The sequence below is a fragment of the Papio anubis genome, chromosome 17 (genome assembly GCF_008728515.1).
Source record: "Papio anubis isolate 15944 chromosome 17, Panubis1.0, whole genome shotgun sequence".
In the NCBI taxonomy this organism is placed as follows: Eukaryota; Metazoa; Chordata; class Mammalia; order Primates; family Cercopithecidae; genus Papio; species Papio anubis.
In genome coordinates, this window is record NC_044992.1 from 29,318,736 (window position 1) to 29,331,928 (window position 13,193).

The window sequence follows — 13,193 nt, forward strand, 5'->3', positions numbered from 1 at the left end:
CAGCGCTTTGGGGAGGCTGAGGTGGGCGGATCACTTGAGCCCAGGAGTTTGAGACCAGCCTGGGCAACACGGTAAAACTCCGTCTCTACCAAAAATACAAAAATTAACCAATCTCATAACCTGGTCAGTCAATACATAGATAGATAAAAAAATACATTTTTTAATCTAAATTCAAGAGTATAAATGTATTGCATGTGGCAAAAATTCGTAACAATCCTACATATTAATAGTAGTTAGAAAATATGATGAAATTAGGCCGGGCATGGTGGCTCATGCCTGAATCCCAGCACTTTGAGAGGCCAAGGCAGGCAGATCAATTGAGGCCAGGAGTTTGAGGCCAGCCTGGCCAATATGCTGAATCACCATCTCTACTAAAAATACAAAAAAAAAAAAAAAAAAAAATTAGCCGGCTGTGGTATCGAGTGCCTGTAATCCCCACTACTCGGGAGGCTGAGGCAGGAGAATTGCTTGAACCTGGGAAATGGAGGTTGTAGTAAGCTGAGATGGTACCACTGCATTCCAGCCTGGGTGACAGAGCAAGACTCTGTCTCAAAAAAAAAAGAAAAGAAAATGAAGTTAGAAACCTTATTTTTTTTGTTAGAAAATATAACTAAGGCCAGGCACGGTGGCTCATGCCTGTAATCCCAGCACTTTGGGAGGCCAAGGTGTGTGGATCGCCTGAGGTCGGGAGTTGGAGACCAGTCTGATCAACCCCATCTGTATTAAAAATACAAAACTAGCTGGGTGTGGTGGTGCATGCCTGTAATCCCAGCTACTTGGGAGGCCGTGGCAGGAGAATTGCCTGAACCCAGGAGACGGAGGTTGCAGTGAGCCGAGATCACGCCACTGTCTTCCAGCCTGGGCAACAAGAGTGAAACTCCGTCTCGAAAAAGAAAGAAAAGAAAAGAAAGAAATATAATGAAATTAGAAATCTTTAAAAAAAAAAAAAAAATCTATTAACTAATTCAAGCCCATACCACTTTTGAACTTCTGACCTCTTTTTTTTTTTTTTTTTTTTTTCCCAGACAGTCTCGCTCTGTCACCCAGGCTGGAGGGCAGTGGTGCGATCTCGGCTCACTGCAACCTCCACCTCGTAGGTTCAAGCGATTCTCGTGCCTCAGCCTCCTGAGTAACTGGGATTACCGGCATGTGCCACCACGCTCAGCTAATTTTTGTATTTTTAGTAGAGACGGGGTCTCACCATTTTGGCCAGGCTGGTCTCAAACTCCTGGGCTCAACTGATCCACCCACCTTGGCCTCCCAAAGTGTTGGGATTATAGGTATGAACCACTGTGCCTGACCTTGATACTAATATCAGAAAGAAATTTCTTTTGTGGGTTCTCCTAAAGAGAAAACTGATATAATCAACATTGTCTTCAAAAAAAAAAAAGAAAAATCCTTTCAGTAGATAAAGCAACAGGTTTCATTGAGTAGTTTCTTATTACATCTCTCAATATAGGCCAAATGGCGTAACTCCAGAGTGTGAGAGGAAGTCATTTTACGTGTGGAAAAAATAGACTGAATTGTAAACTAGGAGGTGTAGCAGTGCATACTGATGGCAGGCTCGTGTCTTTGCTCTGTAAAGGAAGCATACAAATCAACGAAAAATATACCAACATCTCAGTAACGTATGAGCAAAAATGGGAAGTGATTTGTAAAAGGGGAGGTACAGTTAATCAGTAAACATTAATTCAAATTAAAACAAGGTTACATTTTTTACCTACTTTTTTTTTTTATTTTTATTTTTTTGAGACAGCTCTCACTCTCTTGCCCAGGCTGGAGTGCAGTGGCGCGATCTCGGCTCACTGCGACCTCCACCTCCCGAGTTCAAGCAATTCTCGTGCCTCAGCCTCCCAAGTAGCTGGGATTACAGGCGCCTGCCACCACGCCCAGCTAGTTTTTGTATTTTTAGTAAAGACAGGGTTTCACCGTGTTGGCCAGGCTGGTCTCGAACTCGTGGCCTCATGTAATCCACTCACCTCTGCCTCCCAAAGTGCTAGAGGCATTACAGGCGTGAGCCACCACGCCTGGCCTGCCTACTAATTAAGCCCAATTTTTGTGTGCTCTATTTGTTTGAATACTAATAGTGTTGATGTGGTAAAATGTGGACTATATACTGTAGGGTGTAGTCACCTATGGAAGGAGAAGTTTGGCATCATGCTCTCCTCCTGGCTGTGAACTTCTTGAAGACAGAGATCAAGACTGCGTTTTTCATCTTTTCTTCTTTATGTGAGCACAGTGCCAGGCACTATGTAAACATTCAGTGAACACGCAGTAAAAGCTGAATGAATTAAAGGAATTAATATTCATTCAGAGTAGCTGACTCAGTAATTCCACTTCTGAGAAAATGTCCTAAGGCAGCGATTCTAAATATGAATTCACAGAAAGAAGCAAGTTAAGTGCACAGAGTTGTTCTTTGTAAACATGAAAAATTAGAGACAACCTGAAAGTCCAAATCTAGAGGACTAGTTAAGTAAATTGTGGTGAATCTTTACGCCAGGATCTTATGCAGCCATTTTGTAAAGGAACACGAAGTTTGAATGACACAGAACTGTTACTACAGGGCTTGAAGGAAATCTGCCAAAATGATACTAGGGATGTGTTTGGGTAATGAGACACTGGATTTTTTTTTTCTTTCTTTTTTAGACAGGGTCTCCCTCTGTCACCCATTCTGGAGTACAATGGTGTGATCACAGCTCACAGCAGCCTTGACCTCCTGGGCTGAAGCAATTCTCCCACCTCAGCCTCCTGAATGGCTGGGACCACAGGTGCACACCACCAAGCCCAGCTAATATTTTTGTAGTTTTTGTAAAGACAGGGTTTTGCCATGTTGCTCAGGCTGGTCTCAAACTCCTTGGGCTCAAGGAATCCATTCACCTCGGCCTCCCAAAGTGCTGGGATTACAGGCATGAGCCACTGTGTCCAGCCAGAACACTGGATTTTTCAATATTCTTTTAGTTTTTTCATTTTTTCAACTTTCTTTCGATAGCATTTGTTGCATTTATAGTGGAAAAATAAGTGTTTTTACTCTAATAGGAGAAATGTATCATTACCCTTCATTCACTTGCAGAAACCCTCCCTGTAGATACCCCTTGTTACCCTTGCCCACTTCTCCTTTCCATTGTAATGACAGGTTATCAAGTTCTTAAAACTGAATTTTATTTATTTACCTATTTATTTATTGTTTAGAGACAGGGTCTCACACTGTCACCCAGGCTGGAGTGCAGTGGCACAGTCATGGCTCACTACAGCCTTGAACTCCCAGGCTCAAGTGACCCTTGCATCTCAACCTCCCATAGCTGGGACCACAGGCATGCACCACCATGCCTGGCTTGGTAGGGACAGGGCCTCGCTATGTTGCCCAGGCTGGTCTCAAACTCTTGACCTCAAGCAGGCTTCCCACCTCAACCTGCCAAAGGGCCGGGATTACAGGTGTGAGCCACCACACCCAGACTACTTTAGGGACTTTAATTGCAGTAAATCTGCATGGCAACCTGACATCTTTACCCTGCCTTCATCCTCTCCTGAAGCAGAGGAGAATCATGCCCAAGCTACCAGACATCTTCTCTCCTGACAGTCCACCTGACTAAGGAGGACTATAGTACCACACATCACCACCCCTAAAAGGCAACTGAATCAGAATACTGCAAACAGAAGCTGGGGAGAAGGAATGGGGGTAGTTTACTACTTAACCTCTGTTTCTCTATTTACATTCAGAGAGGCAGAATTCTTGGGGTCTGAATGAGAGTCTTCCAGTTCTATCCTTAATGGATTGGTTAACTGTTATGATAACTAATCCAAGGAACTTGGGAGAAAAGGCATGTGTTTGCTGCAGTCCTCCAATTTTCTTTGAGCTTCTGGAATTCACTTCATTATCCTCTGGATCAGAGAAATGCATTAAACTCTGCTTTTACTTCCTGAGCTCCAGCTACTAATGAAATTGATTGGCTAGTGATGTGTGCCGAGGGTGCCTGTGAAGTTGTGGGGTAGAGAAGGATGTGTCACCAGTTGTGAACTTGCAGATCAGTATGTGTCTGTGTCCTTCCTAATTCACCCAACCTGCTGCTTCCTGACCTTGTCCTAATATGGAGCAGGTTGAGCCTGGATATCATCATAGCAGTAGATACTTTTATTCTTCCCTTTTACAGATGAAGAAACTGAAGCACAGAGATACTGGCGAGGCCTGGGTTTATTCTGACAGTCAGAAGTCAACTTTCTCAACCTCTGTTCTTTGTGGGCACCTTGAGATGGGCAGGTTGGGTGGGTAAAACCAGAGAAGTACTTAAGTTTTTGTGGGGGGAATGGGTTGATTTTAGCATCAAGGTTAATGAGTTCAAACACCAGGAGTCTTTTCTGGCAGCAACTTGTTATAAACAGTCGAGTTCTTTTCTGCATGTTGCCCTTGCATATATATACCAGGACTGTAGAGTAACTTAAAAGCCTCCTTCTTTACATTTAGATTTTAAGGTTCTTTGTTTGGGTGGCAATCAGTTCTTATTGCAGTTAACACTTGAAAACTAGATTTCTATACAAACCCCCAAATCAGCCACCCATCTCTTCTCTCCTATTGCTGCTGGGAAAAGATGACTGTGATCATAAAGCGTCTCTCTCCTTGCCATGAGCTCTTGGAAGAAAAGGTATCACAAAGACCAGGTGTACTTGCCAAGCTCGTGAATTTGGGGGAAAGGATAAGTGGGGAGATTCCTGGGTTGCTGCTGTGTGTTTACCTCTTGAGATAGCTCCTCTCGCCAGGTGAAGTGCAAGCCAGTTTCATTTTTGTGCCTCTTCCCAAGCTCCTGTGGCTACAAGCTTGCTACAGCTGCACCTTCTAGACTCTGAACACCCCTCCACACCTTTTCTTTTCTTTTCTTTCTTTTTTGGTAAAATAAAAAATATATATATATACACACACAATAAGATGTGAAAATCTTGGTTGTACCACTCAATGAGTTTTGAAAAATGCATACTCTCAAGCATATAACCCATGCCTCTATCAGGATATAGACTACTCCATCAATCCGGAAGTTTTCTTATGCACCTTGTTAATTGTCACCCTACTCAGATATAATCCCTGGTGTGATTGTTTTTATACCGAGGATTAGTTTTTTCCAGACCTTTTTAAAGAGACCTTGGAATTTGATTTTGTTGTTTTGAACAAAGCCTATTGGGTTTGGGGCCCATCTAACCTGGAGCTTTGCCCTGTTCACATATGGTGGCTCTAACTCCTTTAGTGTAAACAAATGTGAGGTAAATGCGGAAAAGGGCTGGACATTTATGCCCTTCCCTCAGACTCCCATTGTGAGCATCCTTTTCTAGCGTCAGTGTCTAGATGCTAAAGAGTGGTTTTACCTAACTTTTGTTTTTTAAGACACTAGTAAGGGTATAGAGATGAATTAATCTTCCAACTTGACAACACAAGAATGTACTGTAAATTGAACCTGAACACCGGAGTATTCATTTCTCTCAATACCCGTGTGCTTCCCCTTATAATTGCTTTTTTCGCTAGGTTAGCTGTGGCAGAACAACAATCATTCTTTGCCCAGATTATACCATGTCATTGTACCCTTGATAACTGCTAGGTATGTCCTCTGTCTGTAAAACTTGAGTTTCCCACTGCATGAGGAATAGCACACATTCCACAGAAATAGTGTAAGGTGTTACTTGTCATGAAGAAGCCTTTACTCTAGCAGAACTGATAAGAAATACCTGCATAAATGTAAATGACATAAACCAACATCTGTGTAGTTCAAATCATTTGTAACAAAACTATACAAACTCCCAGGACTCTGGATTAGACGCTCAAACCAGAGAAATCATTGTTAGAAAGAGGCATGATTGAGGTTTTATGGGAAGCTTTTAATGCTTAACACTATTGCTTCATTTCAGCTAAATGACTTCCTTAATGAACTACATTGCCACAGTGAGGCCCTTTGATTCCATACTACTATTACTATTACTACTACTACTACTACTACTACTACTACTACTACTACTACTGGTTACCTTTTATTGATATTTTGCACCTAGGGCCTGCCAGTCCTTGTGCTATATGCTTTACATTCATTCTAATTGAATCCTGGTAACCCCATGTCATCACATGATGAGTCCTTATAAGGGGAAGGTAGGAGGGGAAGAGTGAGAGAAAGTGATGTGACAACAGAAGCAGAGAGAAGAGGAAAGTGGCAGATGCTACCTGCTGGCTTTGAAGATAGGACCACGAGCCAAGAAGTGCAGAGGCCATCTCTAGCAACTGGATTATACTCTAGAAGTATGATTATCACTTTTACAGATGAAGAAATTAGGGCTTTGAGAAGATGAAACTTGACTGAAACTGACAAGTCTGCGATTTGAATCTGTATCATTTCAGAATCCATTCTTCTTCCTACTCTATGTTACTTCCAGCTTTTAAGTTACTGAAGATGACTTCTTTCTTCCCATGAAGACTGTGAGGCTGTTTCTGTCGGAAGACAGCTGCTTCACCTTCTCCAGTGAAAGTCACAGAACGTAGTGCTGCATCACAGTAGTCATGCTTGGGCTGAGGAAGGCAGGGTGCACAGTCTTAAACTCCAAACTATGGCTCCTTGATGTTTATTTAAGCTGGAAATGACACAGTCATTCCCCTGTCCATGGCAGAGAATTGGTTCCAGGACATCCCCCATTTCTGGATATAAAAATCTGCAGACGTTCAAGTCCCTGATAAGAAATGACATAGGATTTGCATATAACCTATGCATATCCTCCTGTGTGTTTTAAATCATCTCTAAATTACTTATAATACCCAATACAATGTAAATGCTGTGTAAATAGTTATTATACTGTATTGGACCTTTTTATTTGTATCATTTTTGTTTTTTCCTATTTTTTCCTCCAAACATTTTTGATCTGAGATTGGTTGAACCCATAGATGTGGAACCCATGGATACCGAGGGCTAACTGTACTGGCAAAGCTTTGTGCTCTGTCTTTGGTACTCTTTATCCCTGTACTAAGGCTCCCTCTTGTGGTAGAAGCATGTCTTCTCCGGGCACAGACTGAACACCTGCTTCTTTCTCAAGAGGTAAAAATCACCTAGTTTAGTGAGATGTGATGCACTGAGGTTGGCTCCCTAAGTGACTTGTCATCTAAGGTTTTATCTTGTGAAGTGGGTTGAAGTTCAGTAGGGTTGGAACAAACAGAGAATTCTGTCCTGGAAAATTAATCGATTTTTGCCATATAAAATCTAAGAGAGGAGAAAAGGTTGTTATTCACCTGTATTTTAGTCAATTGGCAGTCACACAGGCTCTTTGATTCCACTGTTCACCTCAGTGAAATATGAATTCTTTTGTACTTCCTTTCAATGTGAAATTGACCTGTGAATTTCAGAGTACTTATTTCCTATTGCTGTGACATATCAGGAGAACAGTTTATTTTTTATTTATTTATTTTTTTTTTTGAGGCAGAGTCTGGCTCTCTTGCCCAGGCTGGAGTGCAGTGGCCGGATCTCAGCTCACTGCAAGCTCCGCCTCCTGGGTTCACGCCATTCTCCTGCCTCAGCCTCCCAAGTAGCTGGGACTACAGGCGCCCGCCACCTCGCCCGGCTAGTTTTTTGTATTTTTTAGTAGAGACGGGGTTTCACTGTGTTAGCCAGGATGGTCTCGATCTCCTGACCTCGTGATCCGCCCATCGAGAACAGTTTATTTTTAATGGTGATGGCATTTTTGTCATCTTGCCAGTCTGCACAATGTTTTAGACACAGGATCTTTACTGTGTCTCTGCAGGGCTGTCCTCAGTTGACAGAAGGCAGCTGTGGTAGACAGAATGATGGCCCCTCAAAGCCGCCCATGTCCCTGGAACTTGTGAATATGTTACCTTTGCAAATAGGATTAAGTTAAAGGTGTTTCATTGGGGAAGGTATCCTGGTTTGCCCAGGTGGCCCCAATGTCATCACAGGGATCCTTAGAAGGGGAAGGTAGGAGAGCAAGAGTGAGAAAAAGTGATGTGATAACAGAAGCAGAGAGAAGAAGAGAGTGACAGAAGCTACCTGCTGGCTTTGAGGATGGGACCACAAGCCAGGGAATGCAGAGGCCGTCCCTAGAAGCTAGAAAAGGCAAAGAAACAGATTTTTCCCCTAGAACTCCCAGAAGGAATGCAGTGCTGCTCACCCATTTTAGACTTCTGAAATCCACAACTGTAAGAGGATACATTTGTGGTGTTTTAAGCCATTAAGTTTATGCTACTTTGTGACAACAGCAATAGGAAAGATTATACAAAATCTGTAACCAAGCAAATACCAAAACTGTATAATTGCCTATGGAACCTGTGTCTAGATCACCCTTGTATCAGTCAAATTAGACTAGGTTATGCTTCAGTAACAAACAGCTTCTTCCATCTTAGCAAAAGCAAAGCTTTATTTCTTGCTCAGGCTATATGTCCATCTCAAGTTGGTGGGGGGCTCTGTGCCATGTCCTTATCCAGGGACCCAGGTTGACAGAGCCTCCACCATATGGAACACAGCTGGTCACCATGGAGGGTCAAGGGAACATGAGAAATAGCACATTGGTCTTAAAGGCTTCCTCCCAGAGGTGACGCTTTTTTTTTTCTTTTTTCCTTTTTTTTTTTTTGAGATGGCGTCTTCCTCTGTCGCCCAGACTGGAGTGCAGTGGCGCAGTCTCAGCTCACTGCAGCCTCTGCCTCTTGTGTTCAAGCTATTCTCCTGCCTCAGCCTCCCAAGTAGCTGAGATTACAGGTGCCGCCACCATGCCCAGCTAATTGTTTTGCTTTGTTTTGTTTTTGAGACGGAGTCTCGCTCTGTTGTCCAGGCTGGAGTGCAGTGGCATGATCTCGGCTCACCGCAACCTCCACCTCCCGGGTTCAAGCAATTCTCCTGCCTCAGCCTCCTGAATAGCTGGAATTACAGGCAAGCACCACCACACCTGGCTAATTTTTGTATTTTTAGTAGAGACGGGGTTTCACCATGTTGGCCAGGCTGGTCTCGAACGCCTGATCTCGTGATCCACCCGCCTCAGCCTCCCAAAGTGCTGAGATTACAGGTGTGAGCCACCATGCCTGGCATTTTTTTTTTTATTTTTAGTGGAGATGGGGCTTTGCCCTGTTGGCCAGGCTGGTCTTGAACTCCTGACCTCAGGTGATCCACCCACCTCAGCCTCCCAAAGTGCTGGGATTACAGGTGTGAGCCACCACACACCCGGCCTACATGTGACTTTTGCTTAGTTTATTGACTGTGGAAAGTTACAGGCCCATGCCTGATTGAAAAAGGGGTAGGGAAGGCCCATCCTACCATTCCATAAAAAGGAGAAAGATTATTGGTGAAGAACACTAATTACTACCAAACTCTTCTTCCTCAATAAGGATCTTCTTGGACACCATTGTAGGAGTTGATTGTAGGCTAAAGACTCAGGATTCTATATCTCAGTCTGACACTGGTGCTTATCAGTGTCAGTAGGCCATATATAAAATATATATTTTAAATCTTTACTAAATGCATGAAATACTTGCCAAATAAGGAGACGATCAATTTAAGGTGACTTATAGAGGGCATATCTTATATGAAGACAGCCAAACTGTTATCTTATATGACTGGTGCCAAACTCTTGCTATTATACTACAATAAACTCCCTGTTTATACATGTATACTTAGTTAATTTTGTCAGCTGAAAGAGTAATTTGATCACAGGGTCATTTATGCAGAGCCTTATGGTTTTAATTGGCTATTACAGTATGACCTTTTCATTTGCTTTCTTTATGCCTTTGGTAAACAGATATTAAGGGGCTTTATTAATTGGATTGATTTCAGGATTTAGAGTTTTCCCAGATTCTAACGATTTATCAAATAGCCCTGATTCAGTAACATGATGACTATCTATAATGTGGGTTACAGAGGTGATACCATGTTTTAACCTCTTTAAAAAGCTTGCTAAGAGTTCTTCAAAGTGAATAATTGTGATAAGCATATAGACTATGTTTTCACTTCCAGAGCATGTTTTATGTCCATCTGAGATATATAGAAATGGGAGAGAGGTGTTAGGGCAAGTGAAATTGTTACCCTTTTACAGATGACTGACTGCAGAACAAACAAGTGTCAGTGCCAGCCTCTTCTGCATTTGACCACAGTGACCATGGTTGCACTAAAAAAGACAAGAGAGAAAAGAAAAAAGATCCTATGACGTGGCTAAGGCCATGTAAGTTTACTTTGATCACCTATACCAGAGTCCTCTTGCACACAGTTGAAACATACACCTCCCCTTTTCTTCTTTGAAAACCATGTGTTCTTCCTTCCCCTGCTGTGATCTCAGTGGATCTAGCTCAAATGTGTTTAAGAAAGGTTTGTGGAGCTAGTTCATGGTTTATTATTTCAAATTAGAAAGGAACAGGGAACATCATACATAATCTATACGTTTTTATAAGGAGAAACCTTTTTTTTTCCCTGGTGAGGAAAAATACGGATCATATAATTTTGCTTTGTTGCTCAAAAACAATGTGGAAACTCCTCAGTGGTTCATACTGGAAGAACTATGGGAAATGTAGCTGTTACTTTGACAGGAATTTGCCATCATCCTGGGTCACCTCAGTATCCATGAGGACAAACCAGCTTCCATGCCAGGCTCCCAGATGCTTGACTGCCTGGACCACAGGACCCTTGCTTCTCCTGCACTTCAGCCACCCACTGGCATCATCACAATGGGCTGTGTTAGCAAACACTGTGCAGCGCCTGTGCAGTCTCGAACCCAGACATGGAACTTCCTGAGTCCGGATTGGCAACCCTCCAGTTGTCTCACTCTTCACTGGCACTGCTGCTGTTTTTGGTTCTCAAGACAGGGTATTGTCTCTTTTACTGTGTTCCTATCAACCCTCTTCTGTCTTCACTTCTTTTCTCACCTCCTTACTCTCCACAGTGCATGAGGCATCCCTCCTCACTCCCTTCAGTCATGCTCATTAGACAGAACCCAACCGGAATCAGTGCAGCCATCCACCTTCTCCCCCACCTTGACCCACTGTGTGCTGGTGGAGAGAATCACACCGCCAGTTTGCTGCTTGAAGCTCGCAAGGCTACTGCTATTTCAGACACAGCCGATGATCTCACCTCCTGCATTAGAGTGGGGATAAACCCTCTGAGAGGAACTCCTCAACTTCTAGGCTCCCACCTAAGATTCCATTCTGTCACACTAGTGTGTTAGATCCAGTTCTTACTGGCTTGAAAGAGTTTGTTAAATGTTCAGGAATTTTATGAGCCAGTTGTTAAACATGGTTATTACTCAAAATTAAATGAAGACTGGGTGCAATGGCTCATGCCTGTAATCCCAACACTTTAGGAGGCTGAGGTGGGAGGATCGCTTGAGGCCAGAAGTTCTAGACCAGCCTGGGCAACATAGTGAGACCTCATCTCTACTAAAAATAAAAAGTAGCCAGGTGTAGTGGCACATACCTGTATTCCCAGCACTCAGAAGGCTGAGGCAAAAGGATTGCTTGATCCCAAGAGTTTGAGTCTACAGTGAGCCATGATCACGCACGTCTCTGCACTCCAGCCTGGGTGACAGAGTGAGACTCTATCTCAAAAGCAAGACAAAACAAACACAAATGATATAAACTTGCAGTTAAATACATTATATTAAAAATAGTGGTAATAAATACTTAAAACATTCTGGTTCTTAAATTTTACTATTTGTCTAGCTTTCAGGGTTATTTATGTCTATCACAGGGCAACCAACTGTCCCTGTTTGGTCAGGACTGAGGGATTTCCTCAGTGCTAAAAAGTGATAGAGAAAATGTTATTAGTGCAGATTAAACTTAAAAGTGTGTGGCCAGGCACAGTGCCTCACACCTGTAATCCCAGCACTTTGGGAGGCCAAGGTGGGCAGAGCACGAGGTCAGGAGTTCAAGACCAGCCTGGCCAAAATGCTGAAACCCCGTCTCTACTAAAAATACAAAAATTTGCCAGGTGTGGTGGCAGGCACCTGTAGTCCCAGCTACTCAGGAGGCTGAGGCAGAAGAATCCCTTGTGAACCCAGGAGGCGGAGGTTACAGTGAGCCGAGATTGTGCCACTGCACTCCAGCCTGGGCTACAGAGCAAGACTCCATCTCAAAAAAAAAAAAAATGTGTTAGCTGGGTATGGTGGTGTACACTTGTAGTCCCAGCTACTTGGGAGGCTGAGGCGGGAAGATTGCTTGAGCCCGGGAGGCAGAGGCTGCAGTGAGCCAAGATGACACCACCACACTCCAACCTGGGCAACAGAGTGAGTCTCAAAATAAATAAATAAAAATAAAAGTGTGCTGCGGGGCCAGGCGCAGGGGCTCATGCCTATAATCCCACCACTTTGGGAGGATCACTTGAGCCCAGGAGTTCAAGATCAGCCTGGGCAACATAGGGAGATATCATCTTTACAAAAAATCAAAAAATTACCTGGGCGTGGTGGCACGCACACGTGGCCCCAGCTATTTGAGAGACTGAGGTGGGAGGATCTCTTGAGCCCAGGAAGTCAAGGCTGCGGTGAGCTGTGATCATGCCACTGCACTCCAGCCTGAGCAGCAGAGTGACTGGACAGCTTTCCAAGATTGAGACCTCCTCTTTTAACCATTCTATATGTGTGTGTGTGTGTGTGTGTGTGTGTGTGTATAGTGAATTAGATAATGCATGTGAAGAGCTTAGTATAGTGCTTGGCAAAGTAAGGGCTTATTAGCTGTTGTTCTATTTATGGTCTGTAGCTGGTGACTTTCAGTTCTCTCCGCAAGCAGTAGGCCTGTATGTCTATCCAGCCACCTGCTTATGTAGCATGTGGCCTTCGCTGTCCCACAGGTGGCTTCAACTCAGCTTGGACCAAACTGAACTCTTCTCCTCAGCTTCCATCCTCAAACCTGGTCCTTCTTTCACGTGTCTTTTTATGGTGAATCCCCTCAGCTGCCCGGGTCCCCCAACCTCTCCCATCCAGCAGGTCACCCAGGCCTGCTCATTCTCCTGCCTTGGCAGCTCTTTCCCGTGTCCATTTCTCCCCATTCCCCACCGCTGCTGCCTTCATTCTGACCATCGGTATCTGTCTCCAGGACTGCTACAGCAGGCTTCTGGCTGAGACCCACGCCTTGAGGATTGCCACCCCCAATTCATTGCCTATACACTAGCGAGAGGGATCTGTCAATAATACGAACCTGGGCCTGTGCTGATCCAGTTGGAACCCCTAGTGGCTTCCAGGATGCTCCTTATCTT

The 13,193-nt window shown here is 43.8% G+C and overlaps 1 protein-coding gene across 14 annotated transcripts in view; it reads left to right on the forward strand.

Moving 5' to 3' along the window:
- The window catches only part of SYNRG (synergin gamma), a 94,974-nt gene that overhangs the window by 75,454 nt on the left and 6,327 nt on the right, over positions 1-13,193 (forward strand). The gene's annotated exons all lie outside the window — the stretch shown is intronic.